Here is a 15,018-nt window from a genome sequence, read left to right as displayed (position 1 = left end):
ATATGGCAAACTAGGACAAGCGCATAGACCACTTTTGTTTTCCCCCTATTCAGCACAATGGAAAAAGGCGAAGTTGACTACCTGACCTTGGGCAAAGAGTACAAGGTATGCCTCATACTTGGGTGTGCATAAGGGATCACTTGCACCACTGGGCATGGATCAGAGAATACACCTCATCCCTGGGTGACAGTAAGAGACAGCTTGGACCGCTGGGTTTGATGGCAAGAAGGTACACATAGGCTCTGGGTGTGATATAGAGCCAACATCTTCAACTTATTTTTTAGTCACAAAAGTTTTCGTAGTGCTATCAATTCCATACTGGTAGCATCTAAAAAGAAGTGAGAGATGTTCCCCTTTTTCCCTCCGCTTGGATTGCTGGGTGTTAGGCAGTGAAACGCACATCCTCTGGTTGTGAATTAGGGTGTAATTCAGAAGTTAGGAAAAATTGGGACCTTGGTGAATCAGGTGTAGCTTGTGTCAGGCCATAGGGGACTGATAGTTATCAGGTTATTCCCTTTTCTCTGCTTAAATCATTGCTAAGTTTTGTCCAATGAGCAGATAGTTACAGACTATCAGGCTTACTTAACTCCACATACTATATGCAGAGCTTCTCCATATGCCCAAGGAGAGGGCTCAGTTTGTTTCTTGGACAAAATAACTATGTTTTCTCTCAACCTATTTAGTCTCTATCAGCTGTTTTCCTTTTTTATGCACTTATTTGATATTGTGGTGCTGTTGAAATTTTGCAAATCATGCTGCCTGTTTAAATGTCATGTCATGTTAAGTAAGTCAGTACTTTAGGTAATAAAAACCTTTTTTTCAAGTCAGAAGTTCACAATTGCTAGTTTACTACTGCAAATCAACTCATACTGCTATGAACTAACAATTGCACTTTTGTTATTATTTTGTTGCATTTTATGTCTATATTTAATGTTAGTTTTATCAAAGCTGGACGAACCCGAAGGTGTTGGTACAATCACTGAGAAGCAGTGATAGAGAACCCACTAGGTTAGTTAAAAGGCCCCTCACACACCAACCTGGTTGGTGTCATGCTTCATCATAGGGACCCCAACCGGGTGGCCGAGTGCCTCCCGGTTGTGCTGCGACGCCTGGCTACAGCGGAGCTGGTGTGGTGCAGAAGTGTGATGTCGTGAAGGCTTAAAAATATCTCTGAGAGTCCTTGCCGAGGTAAATTTATTATTGGCGGCTCAGGATATATTAAAATTAAACTATGTGGTGCAACTACGAAAGAGATTAGTTTCTAATAGTTGTATGTGTGGTAGGTCTACATGTTTCAGCCCACTTAGGAGTGTCAGGGGCTTTCGTCAGGACCAGTGTGTGAGGTGAGTGGCAAAGTGAGGAGTGCCACGTGATTAGTGAAAAAATAAAATGATTTAGTTACCTACACACTCGCTAAGGTGTGTGGAAGAGGTGTCTGCACATTGGCGGACACCGCAGCGAAAAAACACTATGGCTGAGTATTGGTCGCTGCTCAGGAAAGGGGAGGAGTGCGCTCCTTAAATCACAAATATTGGTCAAGTAGCAGCACCCGTATTCCACCTACTCAGGGATCCAATTCTTTCGATGCATCAATATTTTTTGAGCTCTTGAGCAAGTAGATTGGTTTTCAGTACCACCCTGTGTACACAGATCACCAAAATTGGAGTAGAATTTGTAATTATTTAAAAATATCAAGACAATAAAAAAAATTCAAAGACCTTAAAGCAAACAAGCTTCCCAATCCATCATGGAGACTTCATTAGATCACATGAAAGCGAGGTTCCCCACCCACGCCAGGAAACTAAAGAAACACTAGCGTGAGTGGCATGCCCATACCAAGACACACACCTTACCTTGGCCTGACGTGGGCAGGTTCGACGCCAACACCATAGAACACGCAAAAACCCACATACAGGATAGGTAAAACAAACATAAGAAGGCTAAGCGAAAGGCCTCACTAGAATTGTGGGCCATCTTCGAGGTGGCCTCAGCTTACAAGACTATCAGTATACCCATAAGTAAAGCATCTGCACCTCCCCCACCATACTCCGGCAGAGATGTGCTCTCACTAATGCCAGCCATCCCAGTTGTGGCCAAGTTGGGTTACACCAATCCACAGGCCAAGGTGGCTGCTGAACTCCGCCCCCCGTGTGGCAGCAAGACACTGGGCCGGGAAGAGGATCCCAGGTCCCACCAATCCAGACACCGTCAGCCCCAGCTCAGACCGATACCAAGCCACCTCGGGATTTGACCCCTCACCCATAGGCCATGACCCAGTTGGTCCGGACCGAACAAGGAGAGCACACTTCTGAACGCTGTGAGAAGTTGGCCTGGTACATGCTGTCCACTAATTAAAGTGGGTACCTTGCACCAGTCCTGAAGACCCTTGTGATGTATGAGGTAAAAGATAACCTTTAGAAATTTATCCTAGTGGTAGCTGCGGAGAGCAGCCTTCAGGCTTAAGCTTGAAGGAATGTAAAGCAGCTTGTTTTACCAGAACATCACCACCTATATTGACTAAATGAAAGGAGAACGACACAGTAGTTATATAAAAATATGTATTTATTAATATTACACTCTCTAATATCCTCTACACGAGGATAGAACACAAAGCACATAATACGAGATCATTAGAACAGTTGTAAGTAGGACAATACACAGTGGGTTCCAGGGAGGGATCAAACCATGTACTAAAATAGTGGTATAACCACCACGACTCGGGTCTAGGCAAGGTCTGGAGCACGTAGAATCGCTGGGACCCCAAGGAACCACCCAAGGTGAGTAGAAATGGACTCCATGGAGGATGGGTGCAGTGTGCTAACACGACCGCGTGCTCTGCACAATTCTATGGGGAAGTCGCGGTTGCAATTTTAAAGTTTGAGGACCGTTCAAGGAGGAATTTGAGTAAACCCTTTGGCACTTTAGAGGTTGGAGAGCCACCCTACCCGTGGATACCGTACTTCCCGAGTTACCTATCCCAGCGGAGCCAGGTGCATAGGGCTGGAGTGGTGTTGGAAACCGCCTTCATTCTCAATGGAGGGCTGCGAAGAAGTACTGCTGCTGTGAAGGTGAAAAGGATCCGGTGGAATCCAAGCCTGGATTTTGGAAGGAGGGAACCTGAAAGCAGAGGGGACAGAGTCTGGGTCATTTCAGCGTGACCAGGGGCTCGGTAGACGAATGCCCACCGATGTCGGGTGCTTCAGGTGCAAAGAAGGGATGCTTGACTCTGCAGCCACAAGGACCAAGAGACGTTGAGGATGCCCAGGAGACGTGCTGAGAAGATCAAGCAGGTTACGGTGTGGACCAGCAAGGTCCAGGAGACTCACCAAGCAATTCGGGGAGTCAGGGCACATCTGAAGCAACCAGGAAAGCCCAACAGAAATCAAGACGACCATCAGGAGGGCCAACAGGCTGAAGGACCAGGAGTCGGGAGGGAACCTCAAGCAAGATTGCAAAGCACCAGCCCACAGAGCACTTGGTGCGAGGAGGCCAGGGTTCTTTGTTGCATATAATGCTCAGGGTCAGGAATACACGGAGTCCAATGCATAAGCTCGGGAATTGCCAACAAGCATATGCAACTGCAAATAGACGCGGTGCACAGGGGTTCAGGTTATGCAGTCCCCACAAGGGATACTGGCGTCAAACTTATGGAGAGAGCAGATCAACCTCAGGGACCTTCAAAAACCCACCTCCTGTGTTGCTGACGTTGAAGAACCAGAACCTTTTGGGCCTAGCGGTGCAGGGTACGCCTTAATCTCCTGGGTTCTCCTGCTCAGCTACACAGAGACACGGGACACTCTGTTAGGCGTTAGAAGATCAGATTTATTAGCTGCAGCTAGTACAGTTGTCCCAGAAGTACACGTGGTAGGTTCTCAGGAGACTGCCACTTCACTCTGTGGTGCACAAACTTTTATACCATATAGGTAACGTATACATTAACCAAATACACACCCAGAATATACAAGAAAGAGCCAATAAGGAAAGTTGAAAAACAGGCCAGAACCAATAGGAAAGGTTTGAAAACAAAGTGTCAGATGACTCGAAGAAAACCTCTCCTCCAATTATGTTTGTCACCCCTCCCTCAAACTAATTCATTAACGGATGCGTAACTAACTTGCAGGTGGCGAGATACGTTTGTGTGTGTTGGAGGACAGTTGTGAAACGAGAGAATGCTAGCAGAGGACAGCGAAGGCCAGACGATAAGATCAAGTCAGAAGAGAATAGTGTGAACCAACAAATAGTTAAGACGGGGATTTAAAAAACCAGACAGGGATTAGTGTACTCGGCCAAACCTAACACCAGCTTTGCAAATAGAGGCAGAAGGGTTATTCCAACACGAAGCTGCAGAAAAAGCAGAATAGACTTTGTTCGCCGTGCTGCCTGAGTGATAGCAACACAAAATGGCGGCGGAACACAAAATGGCGGGTCGATTCGATCACAATCGGAAATCGAAGTTCCTCAGACCCTCCTTTTGCCAGAACTCAGGCAAAATAGACTCATGTTAATCTGAGTCAATGTCGATAACCATGAGGTCATCGAGCTGTTGCTGTAACATCATTCTTATGTTTTCTTTTCTTGGTGATTTGGGTTTAGGGATGCACATAGTAGCACAAAGGTCACAGATGGCGGGGCCACAGTGCATACAAAGGCAACAAGAGAATATGATGGCTAAAACTACTCCAAGGAACGTCAATATTTTCCAACCCCATTTGGACAGTAGTCCCCAAAACCACTCCAATAATGACCAATCTCCTTCGTCTTGATGAATCGACTCAGAGATCATGTGTAACTTAGAGATAGCTTGGTATACTGTCGGAGCGTCATTTGGTATGAAAATACAGCAACTTGACCCGATCAATTTGATTACTCCACCACGGTCTGCAAGAACAAAGTCTAAGGCAACTCGGTTTTGTAAAGTCATGAGACGATCTGCCTGTAGTTCTGCCGTGATATTACTCAAGGCTCCTACAGTGATGTCTATTGTGGTCTCTACGACACGGACCAGTTGCCTTATATTTCTGCATTTGGCCATTGGGCCCCAAAAAGGAAGAAATCCTTTGAGGAAATCTCCTCCCTCTTGTCCTGCTGTGTCTTTCGAATCAATAATCCCTCTGGCATATCTGTTCCGATGATAGTTTTCAGAAGCGGTGTATGTAGGGGGAAGAAGGAAAGCTATATAGCAGGTACCAGAAAAACCCGTTGGTAACCACGTGTAAGCTCTATTGTGGCAGATAAATACGTGCCCTGAGAAGGCACTAGAGGAGGCGAGTTCTGAGAGGAGTAAACGTATGTGTGGGAACAGTTATTTCTTTGTATAGTGTCGGAAGAGCGATCATTTATTTGCAGACAGAAATTTCCCTGATGAGGAATCGTCCAAATTGGTGGAGATTTTCTTTGTTTAACCTTATCACTTAAGCTAGTGACATAATGGGTGACGTTCCAGTTTGTATACGCTTTCCTTTCATCAACGGAAATCTTACTATTTTCCATGATTTTCGCCATAGCTACCATTTCCTTAATTAATGAGCTATGACTAAAATCTGGACCACCAATATATGAACTAACGGATCGTTTGAACTTGCTTTGGTAGGCATTGGAGAAAATGACAAAATAAAACGGGAGAACTAAACATGGCATTCCTTTCTCTGTGGTATGTGGCATAAGTCCACACACCCAACAGTCAGTCGTATTGACCACTAACTGGTGTTGATGTAATAACTGGACAAAGGAATTGTTATAATATTCAGTTCTTCTAATAAGTTCATGTTGAGGAAGGGTATGAAAAAGATGTGGAGAGACAGTAGAAGAAGACAAAGATTAAGAAGGAGAGACAACTTTTTGCTGCAGAGCATAAATAATCCAACCTATAGACTCCAAAACAATACACAATAATATAATAACACAAAGTTATATTGAAACGACTGTACATTCATTTACAGGATTCTTTCTTCATTTTATCCTTTCTGTCTCGTTTGCCTAGTGTAGTTTCCATCTTTCTAATGGATGCTCCCGGCAATCTTCCTCGATCACTCAATTATGATTATCTGCCGTCCTATGACACTGCAAGTCCTGCAGGCCTATTGCCACTACTCAGGTCACAATCAAGACTCCTACCGTGACCCTGCAACCGGGACAGAATACTACACAAGAGAGAGAGAAATCTTAAGTGTTCTTTGGTCTAGGTCTCAAATTATAATGTTCCTGGTTTGGTACAGTCTGGTCTTGGAACAATGTTCGTGGATTTGTTGTATCTAAGCGACGATGTGGTGTTATCGCTTCCTGCAGAATGTCGTCGTCCTCTTTCTCAAACAATGTTCCATTCAGGTGTGCATCACTAAAAGGTACGAATTGTGGAACTTTTTCACTTTCTGAGTCACCAATACCCCTGCGCACCCATTGATCGTAGGGTAAAGGCAAAGGCACCTTCTTACAATGCACGCCGTGAATCCAATTTTTCTTTCCTTCGACTTTGACTGCTGTTCTCGTTGTCAAAAGTACCAACCGAGGCTCCCTCCACCTGTGCTCCAAATTTCTCGTCCTTTGGAAATTCTTGGTGCAGACCCAATCACCTGGTCGGATGGAATGACCTGGGTCTGTGGAAGCCTCCGGTAAAGCACTCTGAACCTGTTGATGGAGAACACGCAATTTAGTCGTAAGATCATGCAAGTAGTCAATCAACATTGGATATGGCAAGTCTGAGTATTTCTTAGGGCGAGGGACTCCCCATACATTAGCCGGGTGTCCAAAAACCACTTCGTAAGGGCTAAGTCCCAAACGAGAGTGTACTGCAGTTCTGGTGGACAGCAGAGCCAATGGTAAAGCATCGGGCCAATTGAGTCCTGTACTAGCCTGAACTTTCGCTAGTTTTAACTTTAATGTAACGTTGTAGCATTCTACTAAACCCGCTGACTGTGGATGATTTGCCGCATGGAACTTTTGCTTGATGCCAAGACCCGCACAAACTTTTTGCATGACTTGGCCCACAAATTCGCTCCCATTGTCACTCCAGACAATACGCGGCAAACCAAACCTGGGGAAAAATTCTTTTAGTAAAGCTTTAGCTGTGGATAAGGCTGTGTTGTCTTTTTAGAGGGTATGCTTCTAGCCATCTTGAAAAGGCGCATACTACCACCAGAACGTATTTAAGGTTGTTGCATCGCTCCATATGAATATAATCACTCTGCAACACCTCAAATGGATATGTTGGAGGAGCAAAGTGACCTGTTGGAGTTGGGGTTCCCTTTCCCGGATTGTACATTAAACAAACAATACAATGTTTCACTACATTGTCTGCAGACTTTGGGATTCCTTCATTTTGCCACACTGGAGCCAGAAGTTTGCATATACCTTTTGCACTTAGGTGAACTGGACCATGCGCCATAGTAACCACTGGGAGTACATAGGCATTTGGTAACAGCCAACATTGGTGTTCAGATAATTCCACCCAACAACCCATCTCATCTAACATTCCTGTGCTTTCTTTCCACCTACTTAATTCCTTCTCTGTAGCCTCATCCTGAATTGATTTTACACTTTCTACTGTATTCTCATACATTCCTCTCTCTCTGACCCAATTCGCAGGTCCCGCCACATACATTCGACTTGAAGCCTCTCTCGCTGTCTTTTTCGCTACTTCGTCTGCAAATGCATTTCCTCGACCAACATCATCTGTAATCTTTTTGTGTGCACTACACTTCACAATCGCTGTTTGGGTGGGTAAGGCAAGTGATTCAAGAAGATAAGTCACTAATTGACCATGTTGTATTTTAGTGCCATGAGAAGTAAAGAAACCCCGTTCTTTCCAAAGACGCCCAAAATTAAACGCTACACCAAAGGCATACTGACTGTCGGTGTACACGTTTACTCTCTTTCCTTTTGACAACACACATGCTCTCGTTAAAGCTATTAGTTCTGCTGCTTGAGCTGAATTGTGTCTGATACGTGCTGTTTCCACAACTGTATATAAAGTAGTAACAGCATAGGCTGAAACTGTATCTCCATTAGGAAGCTTAAAACAAGAACCATCCACCCATAGAATTCCATCCGGATTCTCTAGCGGCGTATCTTTCAGATCAATTTTTACTTTTGTCTCTTCCTCGGTACGGAGGAAACAATCATGTTGCTCCTCAACACTTTTCTCATCTGGAAGGGGCAACAGAGTAGCTGGATTTAGGGTATTACATCGTTTGATGTGTACGTGACTAGACAAAAGCATCAGCTCGTATCCAGTTAGACGAGAACTCGTAAGATGCTGCGTTTTTGTTCTGTTTAGTAAGGTATCCACTGCATGTGGTACCATGACAATGAGAGTGTTATCTAACACTATTCCAGCAGAATGTCTAATAGAAATCGCTGCTGCTGCTGTTGTTTTGAGACAACTAGGCAATGCTTTAGCTACTGGGTCTAACGTAGCCGAAAAATAGGCACATGGCCGCTGTTTGTCCCCAAATTGCTGTGTTAAAACTGACAACGCACAACCCTCTCTCTCATGAACATAGAGCGTAAAAGGCTTACTGTAATCAGGAGTACCCAATACAGGAGCAGAACACAGAGCAGTTCGTAAGTCAGTAAAACTCCTTTGGCACTCATCAGTCCAAGGAAGGGGCTGAGGCGTATCTTTCAAGGCGAGTGCCAACAGAGGCTTGACCAACAGAGAAAAGTTAGGGATCCACTGCCTACAGTAGGAAGTAATACCCAGAAAGTCACGTACCTCCCTTTGTGTGGATGGCACAGACATTTGCGTAATCGCCTGAATTCATTCTGGTGTTAATCGTCGTCCCTCCTTTGATAGGAGATGACCCAAGTAGGTAACCTCTCGGCGGACATATTGTAGTTTGGAAGGCGAAACCTTATGATTCAGATTAAACAAATGGCGTAACAATGCAACAGTGACATTTTTGCAAATATCTTCTGAATCAGCAGCGATTAACAAGTCATCCATGTATTGTATAAGAGCAGCACCAGACGGCAAATGAAAAGTATCAAGATGACATTTTAAAGCTTGGATGTAAATGGAGGGACTTTCACAATAGCCCTGTGGTGCGCGCTTAAACCGGAAGCTTCGGCCTCCAAGAGAGAAGCCAAAAATACCCCTACTCTCTTCAGCAATGGGAATACTAAAGAAGGCATTCTTTAGATTGATAACAGAAAACCAAGTCGCTGTGGAAGGTATCATTGTCAACAGAGCAGCAATATCTGGGACAACAGGAAATCGTGGTACAACAATTTTGTTTACCTCCCGAAGATCAATTACGAAACGATATACAGGTGGCTGAGAAGGATCAGTGCATTTAAGAACAGGAAGAATAGGACTATTGCATGTGTTACCTCTCGTTTCTTCAACCACACCCTTCTGAATCAAATCATGAATGATTTCCAAAAGCGCTTTTTCACCTTCAGTAGAAATTCTATACTACGGAATACGCGGCAATTCAACATTAGGCTTCAGGGTGACAACATAAGGTGGAATCTCAAGACAACCCACATCGTTCGGACCCGTGGCCCAAAGAGTTGCTGGAAGAGAAAGCAATTCAGGTGGAAACTGATCTTTGGACAAATATATTGGAGAAATCAATTTCTGTCCTAAAGTAAGATGTACACCAGAAGGAGAACAATATATCGTAGCATGCATTCTTTTCAACAAATCCAGACCCAACAGATTCTCACCGCAACCATTCGTCAAAAGAAGTGGAGCTTCCAAATCATAAGGGCCAATTGAAATAGGCAAAGGGCAAGAAACTGGGTTACGAACAGGGGCGCCAGAAAATCCTACAGAAACATTCGTTAAGCCAGACAAAGGTGCCCCAGGGAGTTTAGAATGAATGATAGAACTTCTCATCGCCCCAGTATCTAGAAGAAAAGGCTCTAAAACACCCATTGTAGTGACGTTAACATAAGGACCACTCTGGTCTACTGGAACCGACACAACTCCCTTACTTTGTCCATGGCTGTCCTAGTTGGCATGAAGACTTTCATTTCTGTTTTCAATAAAATGATCTTCATTGTAGTACTGAGTAGACCTAACATTTTGCTGATCAAAGTAGTTCATGGAATTGGGAGAAGGAAGGGCACGCTGTTCTTGGGTCAACACACCCCGACCTCTACCTCTGTTTGCTGACTGGAGGCCAGCACGACCTCGTGGAGCAGACAATGCTCCATTGCGCTGCAATAAAACGGGACAACTATTCTTAAAATGACCTTCCTCTCTACAATAGGCACATTGATTAGGTCCTAACAAAGGTCGCGGAATATATGGCTCAGGTTTTTGATACAACCTCTGAAACTGCGGAGGCTGCTGAAATTGAGGCTGAGCATGACGAGGAGGATAGGCTTGTTGCAAGAGAACCTTCATTTTTAATTCTTTCGTCTTTTTCTCTTGCTTTTCTTTTTCTTCTTTATCTCTGTTTTCGTAATATTGTGCAGTAGCCAATATCTGGGCAGAAGAAGATACAGCCCATGAACTTTCAGAATCTTTCAATTTGTTTGACAGCTCGGGAAGCAAATTAAATACAAATTTGTCCACAAATAATTGCTGTCCACCCTCTGTAGCCATAGCTTGACCACTGTGATCGATAAATGTCTCCTCGAAACGAGTAAGGAAATCAGAGACACTTTCATCTTTCTTTTGTTTGCATGCTGCTAGTTTATCCCAATTAACTCTCAATGCAGGCATCATCGTTTTCATTAATGTAATAATCCTACCCGGGAGTTCTGAAATCAAAGCATCAGGCTTTGCACCACCCACTTGGTCTCTATCTGTGGCAATTATAACATCCCAATTTGCACCTAATTCCTGTGCGTGATTCTCCTTACGAATCTTAGCCCATATTGTCTGTGGGACTACATTTCCCACTTACATATCAATATCAGCTAAATTCATGATGCAAGCGTCAACTGTCTGTGATAATTCTTTATAATAACCCGCAGGGTTTTTACGAGGATCCGGTAGAGTCTGTTTAAGGGCCAAAACTTCAGATCTCTTCCAGGGGACATGTACCCATATACGCTGAAAATGAGTGGGAATAGCTGGATTAGCACCTGCTGCTGCAACCTCTTCCTTCCATACTGGAGGCACCTCTCTCATGGGATAATTTTTCAGTGTCAGTTTAACCGACGGATCAAAATCGAGGAAAGTCTGAGAGGATAATAAGTTTCTGAAGGAAATAAGTGTCCTTACAGCATTTTCAACTTTAGGATCCACTACAAGTCCTTTATCAAAGTCAGCCTGAACATCTAACAGACCCTGAGGAACCGAATTTAAATTCACATCCTCCCATTCTTTAATGAGTGTATCACACATTATATCGAAAACATATCTTTGTGTGGGTGCATTCCATTGTGAGAAGGTAGGCATAATATCAGGCATACTATACTGAGGACCCTTCTTGATCCATTTACGTGCAAGAGAGTCCAACCTTTCTCGTTCTTCGAAATCTGGGAACTGACTACGAGACTGTCTTCGAGCAAAAGTCGGAGACACATTTAAAGCCTCAAAGAAAGGAGATAGAATACCAGTGACAGTGTCCATGAGTCGCTTACGTACAGACGGATTATTGGACATAAGAATAGGAGACAAAGTATTAGGTGAACTAACAGAAGGAGAACCGATAATTGCAGGAGGTGCAGAAGGCAAAGGGGATCGAAGATCAGAAGATGAGGGCAAAGAAGTCGAAGTTAATGGTAAAACTGGCAAAGGCGGTAATATTGGAGGAGGCAAATGCGGAAGAGCCGGAACAGGCGGAGGTACCGCTGGCGGCTGAACAGGCTGTAACAATTGGGGTGCATTGGCACTTTGTGCATAGGGCGGAGGCAACCTCAATAAATGAGACATTAGGGGATCTTCTTCTAAATCTTTCTTGTTTTCGGAAGGGGAAACTGGCAACACCGGATAGCATTTATCTATCGCCATACGATGCTGTCTCTCTGAAATTTCAGTCGCATTATTAATTTCATCATCTTTAAATTGTTGGGCAGCCTGTATAATTGTCATACCCTGCGCTTTTCTATCTCGTTTTGCTTGCTTAATTTCTTTCTGTTTGGCTTCCTTACGCCAAAGGCGGAAAGAGTCAAACATTGCCAGCCGGGCTTTTTTTTTTAATAGAACTGCTTCTAAATTATCTAGCACATCAGGCTCAAAGCTACCATTTTCTGGCCATTTTAGAACACCATCTTTCTTTGTGTATCGGGTCCATGCCTCGTTAAAGGCAATGGGGCCAATACCATGTTTTGAATAGAGCTCATATGTGGGAGTTCCAACTGAAGGAATCGGACAAGAGTCCTCAAGTCGGGAATCCCTATTACATCCAAAGCAACAAAATTTTCCAAACTTAGTCAGACCAGGCATCTCGTGATATCACCGGACTGTTCACAAACTTCAAGGGGGTAAAACTCAGTTTACGCAGCACAAATGCACTTACCCCTCGGCTTCGGCTAATGCAATAGTCGAATCTAAGGACCAAGAATAAACAACTAAGAAACAAATTTGTGGGAGCGACCCACCAAATACTTAACTAAGGACGTCTTCTCACGCCAACAGAGGCCCGTCTATCGTCTCGCCTTACCATACATCACCAAAGGAAGGGCCAAGGCAGGGCGGCAGTCAGGGCAGCGGTCGTCAGTAGCCGTCAGGAAGGAGTAACCGCGCTGCAAAAGACCTTCGGACCACTTTCGACATACAGGGGTCGCTTGACGTGGCTCGCGAATCCTCCGGAATTTTCTTGCGGGGTTCCTCACGACCTTCAGGCAGAACCGGTACCACTGAAACCGCCCCACGTTGCCAGTTGAAGAACTAGAACCTTTTGGGCCTGGCGGCGCAGGGTACGCCTTAATCTCCTGGGTTCTCCTGCTCAGCTACACAGAGACACGGGACACTCTGTTAGGCGTTAGAAGATCAGATTTATTAGCTGCAGCTAGTACAGTTGTCCCAGAAGTACACGTGGTAGGTTCTCAGGAGACTGCCACTTCACTCCGTGGCGCACAAACGTTTATACCATATAGGTAACATATACATTAACCAAATACACACCCAGAATATACAAGAAAGAGCCAATAAGGAAAGTTGAAAAACAGGACAGAACCAATAGGAAAGGTTTGAAAACAAAGTGTCAGATGACTCGAAGAAAACCTCTCCTCCAACTATTTTTGTCACCCCTCCCTCAAACGAATTCATTAACGGATTCGTAACTAACTTGCAGGTGGCGAGATACGTTTGTGTGTGTTGGAGGACAGCTGTGAAACGAGAGAATGCTAGCAGAGGACAGCGAAGGCCAGACAATAAGATAAAGTCAGAACAGAATAGTATGAACCAACAGATAGTTGAGACGGGGATTTAAAAAACCAGACAGGGATTAGTGTACTCGGCCAAACCTAACACCAGCTTTGCAAATAGAGGCAGAAGGGTTATTCCAACACGAAGCTGCAGAAAAAGCAGAATACACTTTGTTCGCCGTGCTGCCTGAGTGATGGCAACACAAAATGGCGGCGGAACACAAAATGGCGGGTCGATTTGATCACGATCGGAAATCGAAGTTCCTCAACATGTTTGGAGTCTGCAGGAGCCCGGGAGCAGCAGACCTGTCAGTTGCATTAAGGTGCCTGCGAATGCAGGGGAATGACTCCTTCACTCCATGGGAGATTCTTCAGTTGTCCTTAGTGCACCACAGGACTGCTCGTAGTCTGTATGGAGCAAGGGCACAGATGAAGCTTTGGACGGAGAGGGAGATGAAGTCAGACCCAGTCAAAGTCCAGCGAAGTCCTGAGTGTCCAGACGGTTGAAGGTCAGTGGTTTCGCCCTGTAGAATGTTATCCACGTAAAATCTAAAGTCTTAGAGCCAGGTAAGCCCTTTTGTACCCACTGGAGGGGGTTGGACAGATTCAGGGGACCCTCCTGGGGAGGGTCAGGACAGAGGGGTGGTTACCCCCATGTCCTTTGTCCAGTTTCGCGCCAGAGCAGGAGCCAGCATCTCCCAGAACGGGTTGAGCTGGACTATGCACAGGGACACCAAATGTGCCCCAAGTGCAGACTTTCAGGCACTCTCAGAGTGCCCCCACCCAGCCCCAATACACTAAATTCTGTCAGGGAGGTGGTCACACCTCCCTGTGACAGGATGCCTATTGTGCTGCCTTCCCCTGCTCAAGATTGGCTCAGCAGCAGTAGGGCAGAAATGTGTCTCTGGTCGGCAGTATCCATTTTGTGCTGTCCGGGTCCAGAAGGCTGGCACCGGATAGACGAGTGACCCCACGAAGCTCGCTTCAGAAGGGTGGAATCATACCTCCCACACCAGGTACTGGTGTGGAGGTATGATTCCAAGGTGTTTGATACTAAACACGATATGTTTCTGTGCAGCCGTTTTCGAGATAGCATTTACCGCGAGGTTATAATGCACCTCTACCTATATGTCTGGCTGAGTCACAGACAACCCAGGAGAATGGTCTCCGAAGGCTGAAGAGAGGCTCTGCTCATGAAGGGACATCCTCTCACTAAAAACCCAGCACCCTGACTTCAGAATTGATAAGGCCTGCTATAGGGGTGACTTATAGGTTTTAAGTGTAGTGACCTATAGATATAGTTAACCTATATCTAAAGTAAGTGTTGCAAGCACCAGCTTACACAGGTTGCAGTAGCAGACCTGTAGTTCCATTTTGCATGGCCTCTCATGGGTGGCATAATTCATGCTTCAGCCCATGGGAGGCCTCTGGGGTACCTATGCCCTGGGTACATGGGTACCATATACTAGGGACTTATAAGGGTACCCCAGTATCCAATCTGGAGTGTACTAAAGTACATGTGTAACAATTTAATGGCGAAAGCAGATAGACTGGGGTCCTGATTTGAAGGATCCCAGTCAGACTGTCAAAAACAGTGCAACATCAAGCAAAAAGTGGGGGTAACCATAAGAAGCAGATCTGACTTTCCTACAAATGCCACACTGGGTGCCATAAGGTCAGAGGAAGGTTTGTGGTCCTCCTAGAAGGTAATTCCACCAGTGGAACGGAACAAAGGACTGACAATCTCACAAG

Source organism: Triturus cristatus, chromosome 8 (assembly GCF_964204655.1).
Source record: "Triturus cristatus chromosome 8, aTriCri1.1, whole genome shotgun sequence".
NCBI classification, from domain to species: domain Eukaryota; kingdom Metazoa; phylum Chordata; class Amphibia; order Caudata; family Salamandridae; genus Triturus; species Triturus cristatus.
Note: the sequence above shows the minus strand (reverse complement) of the source record.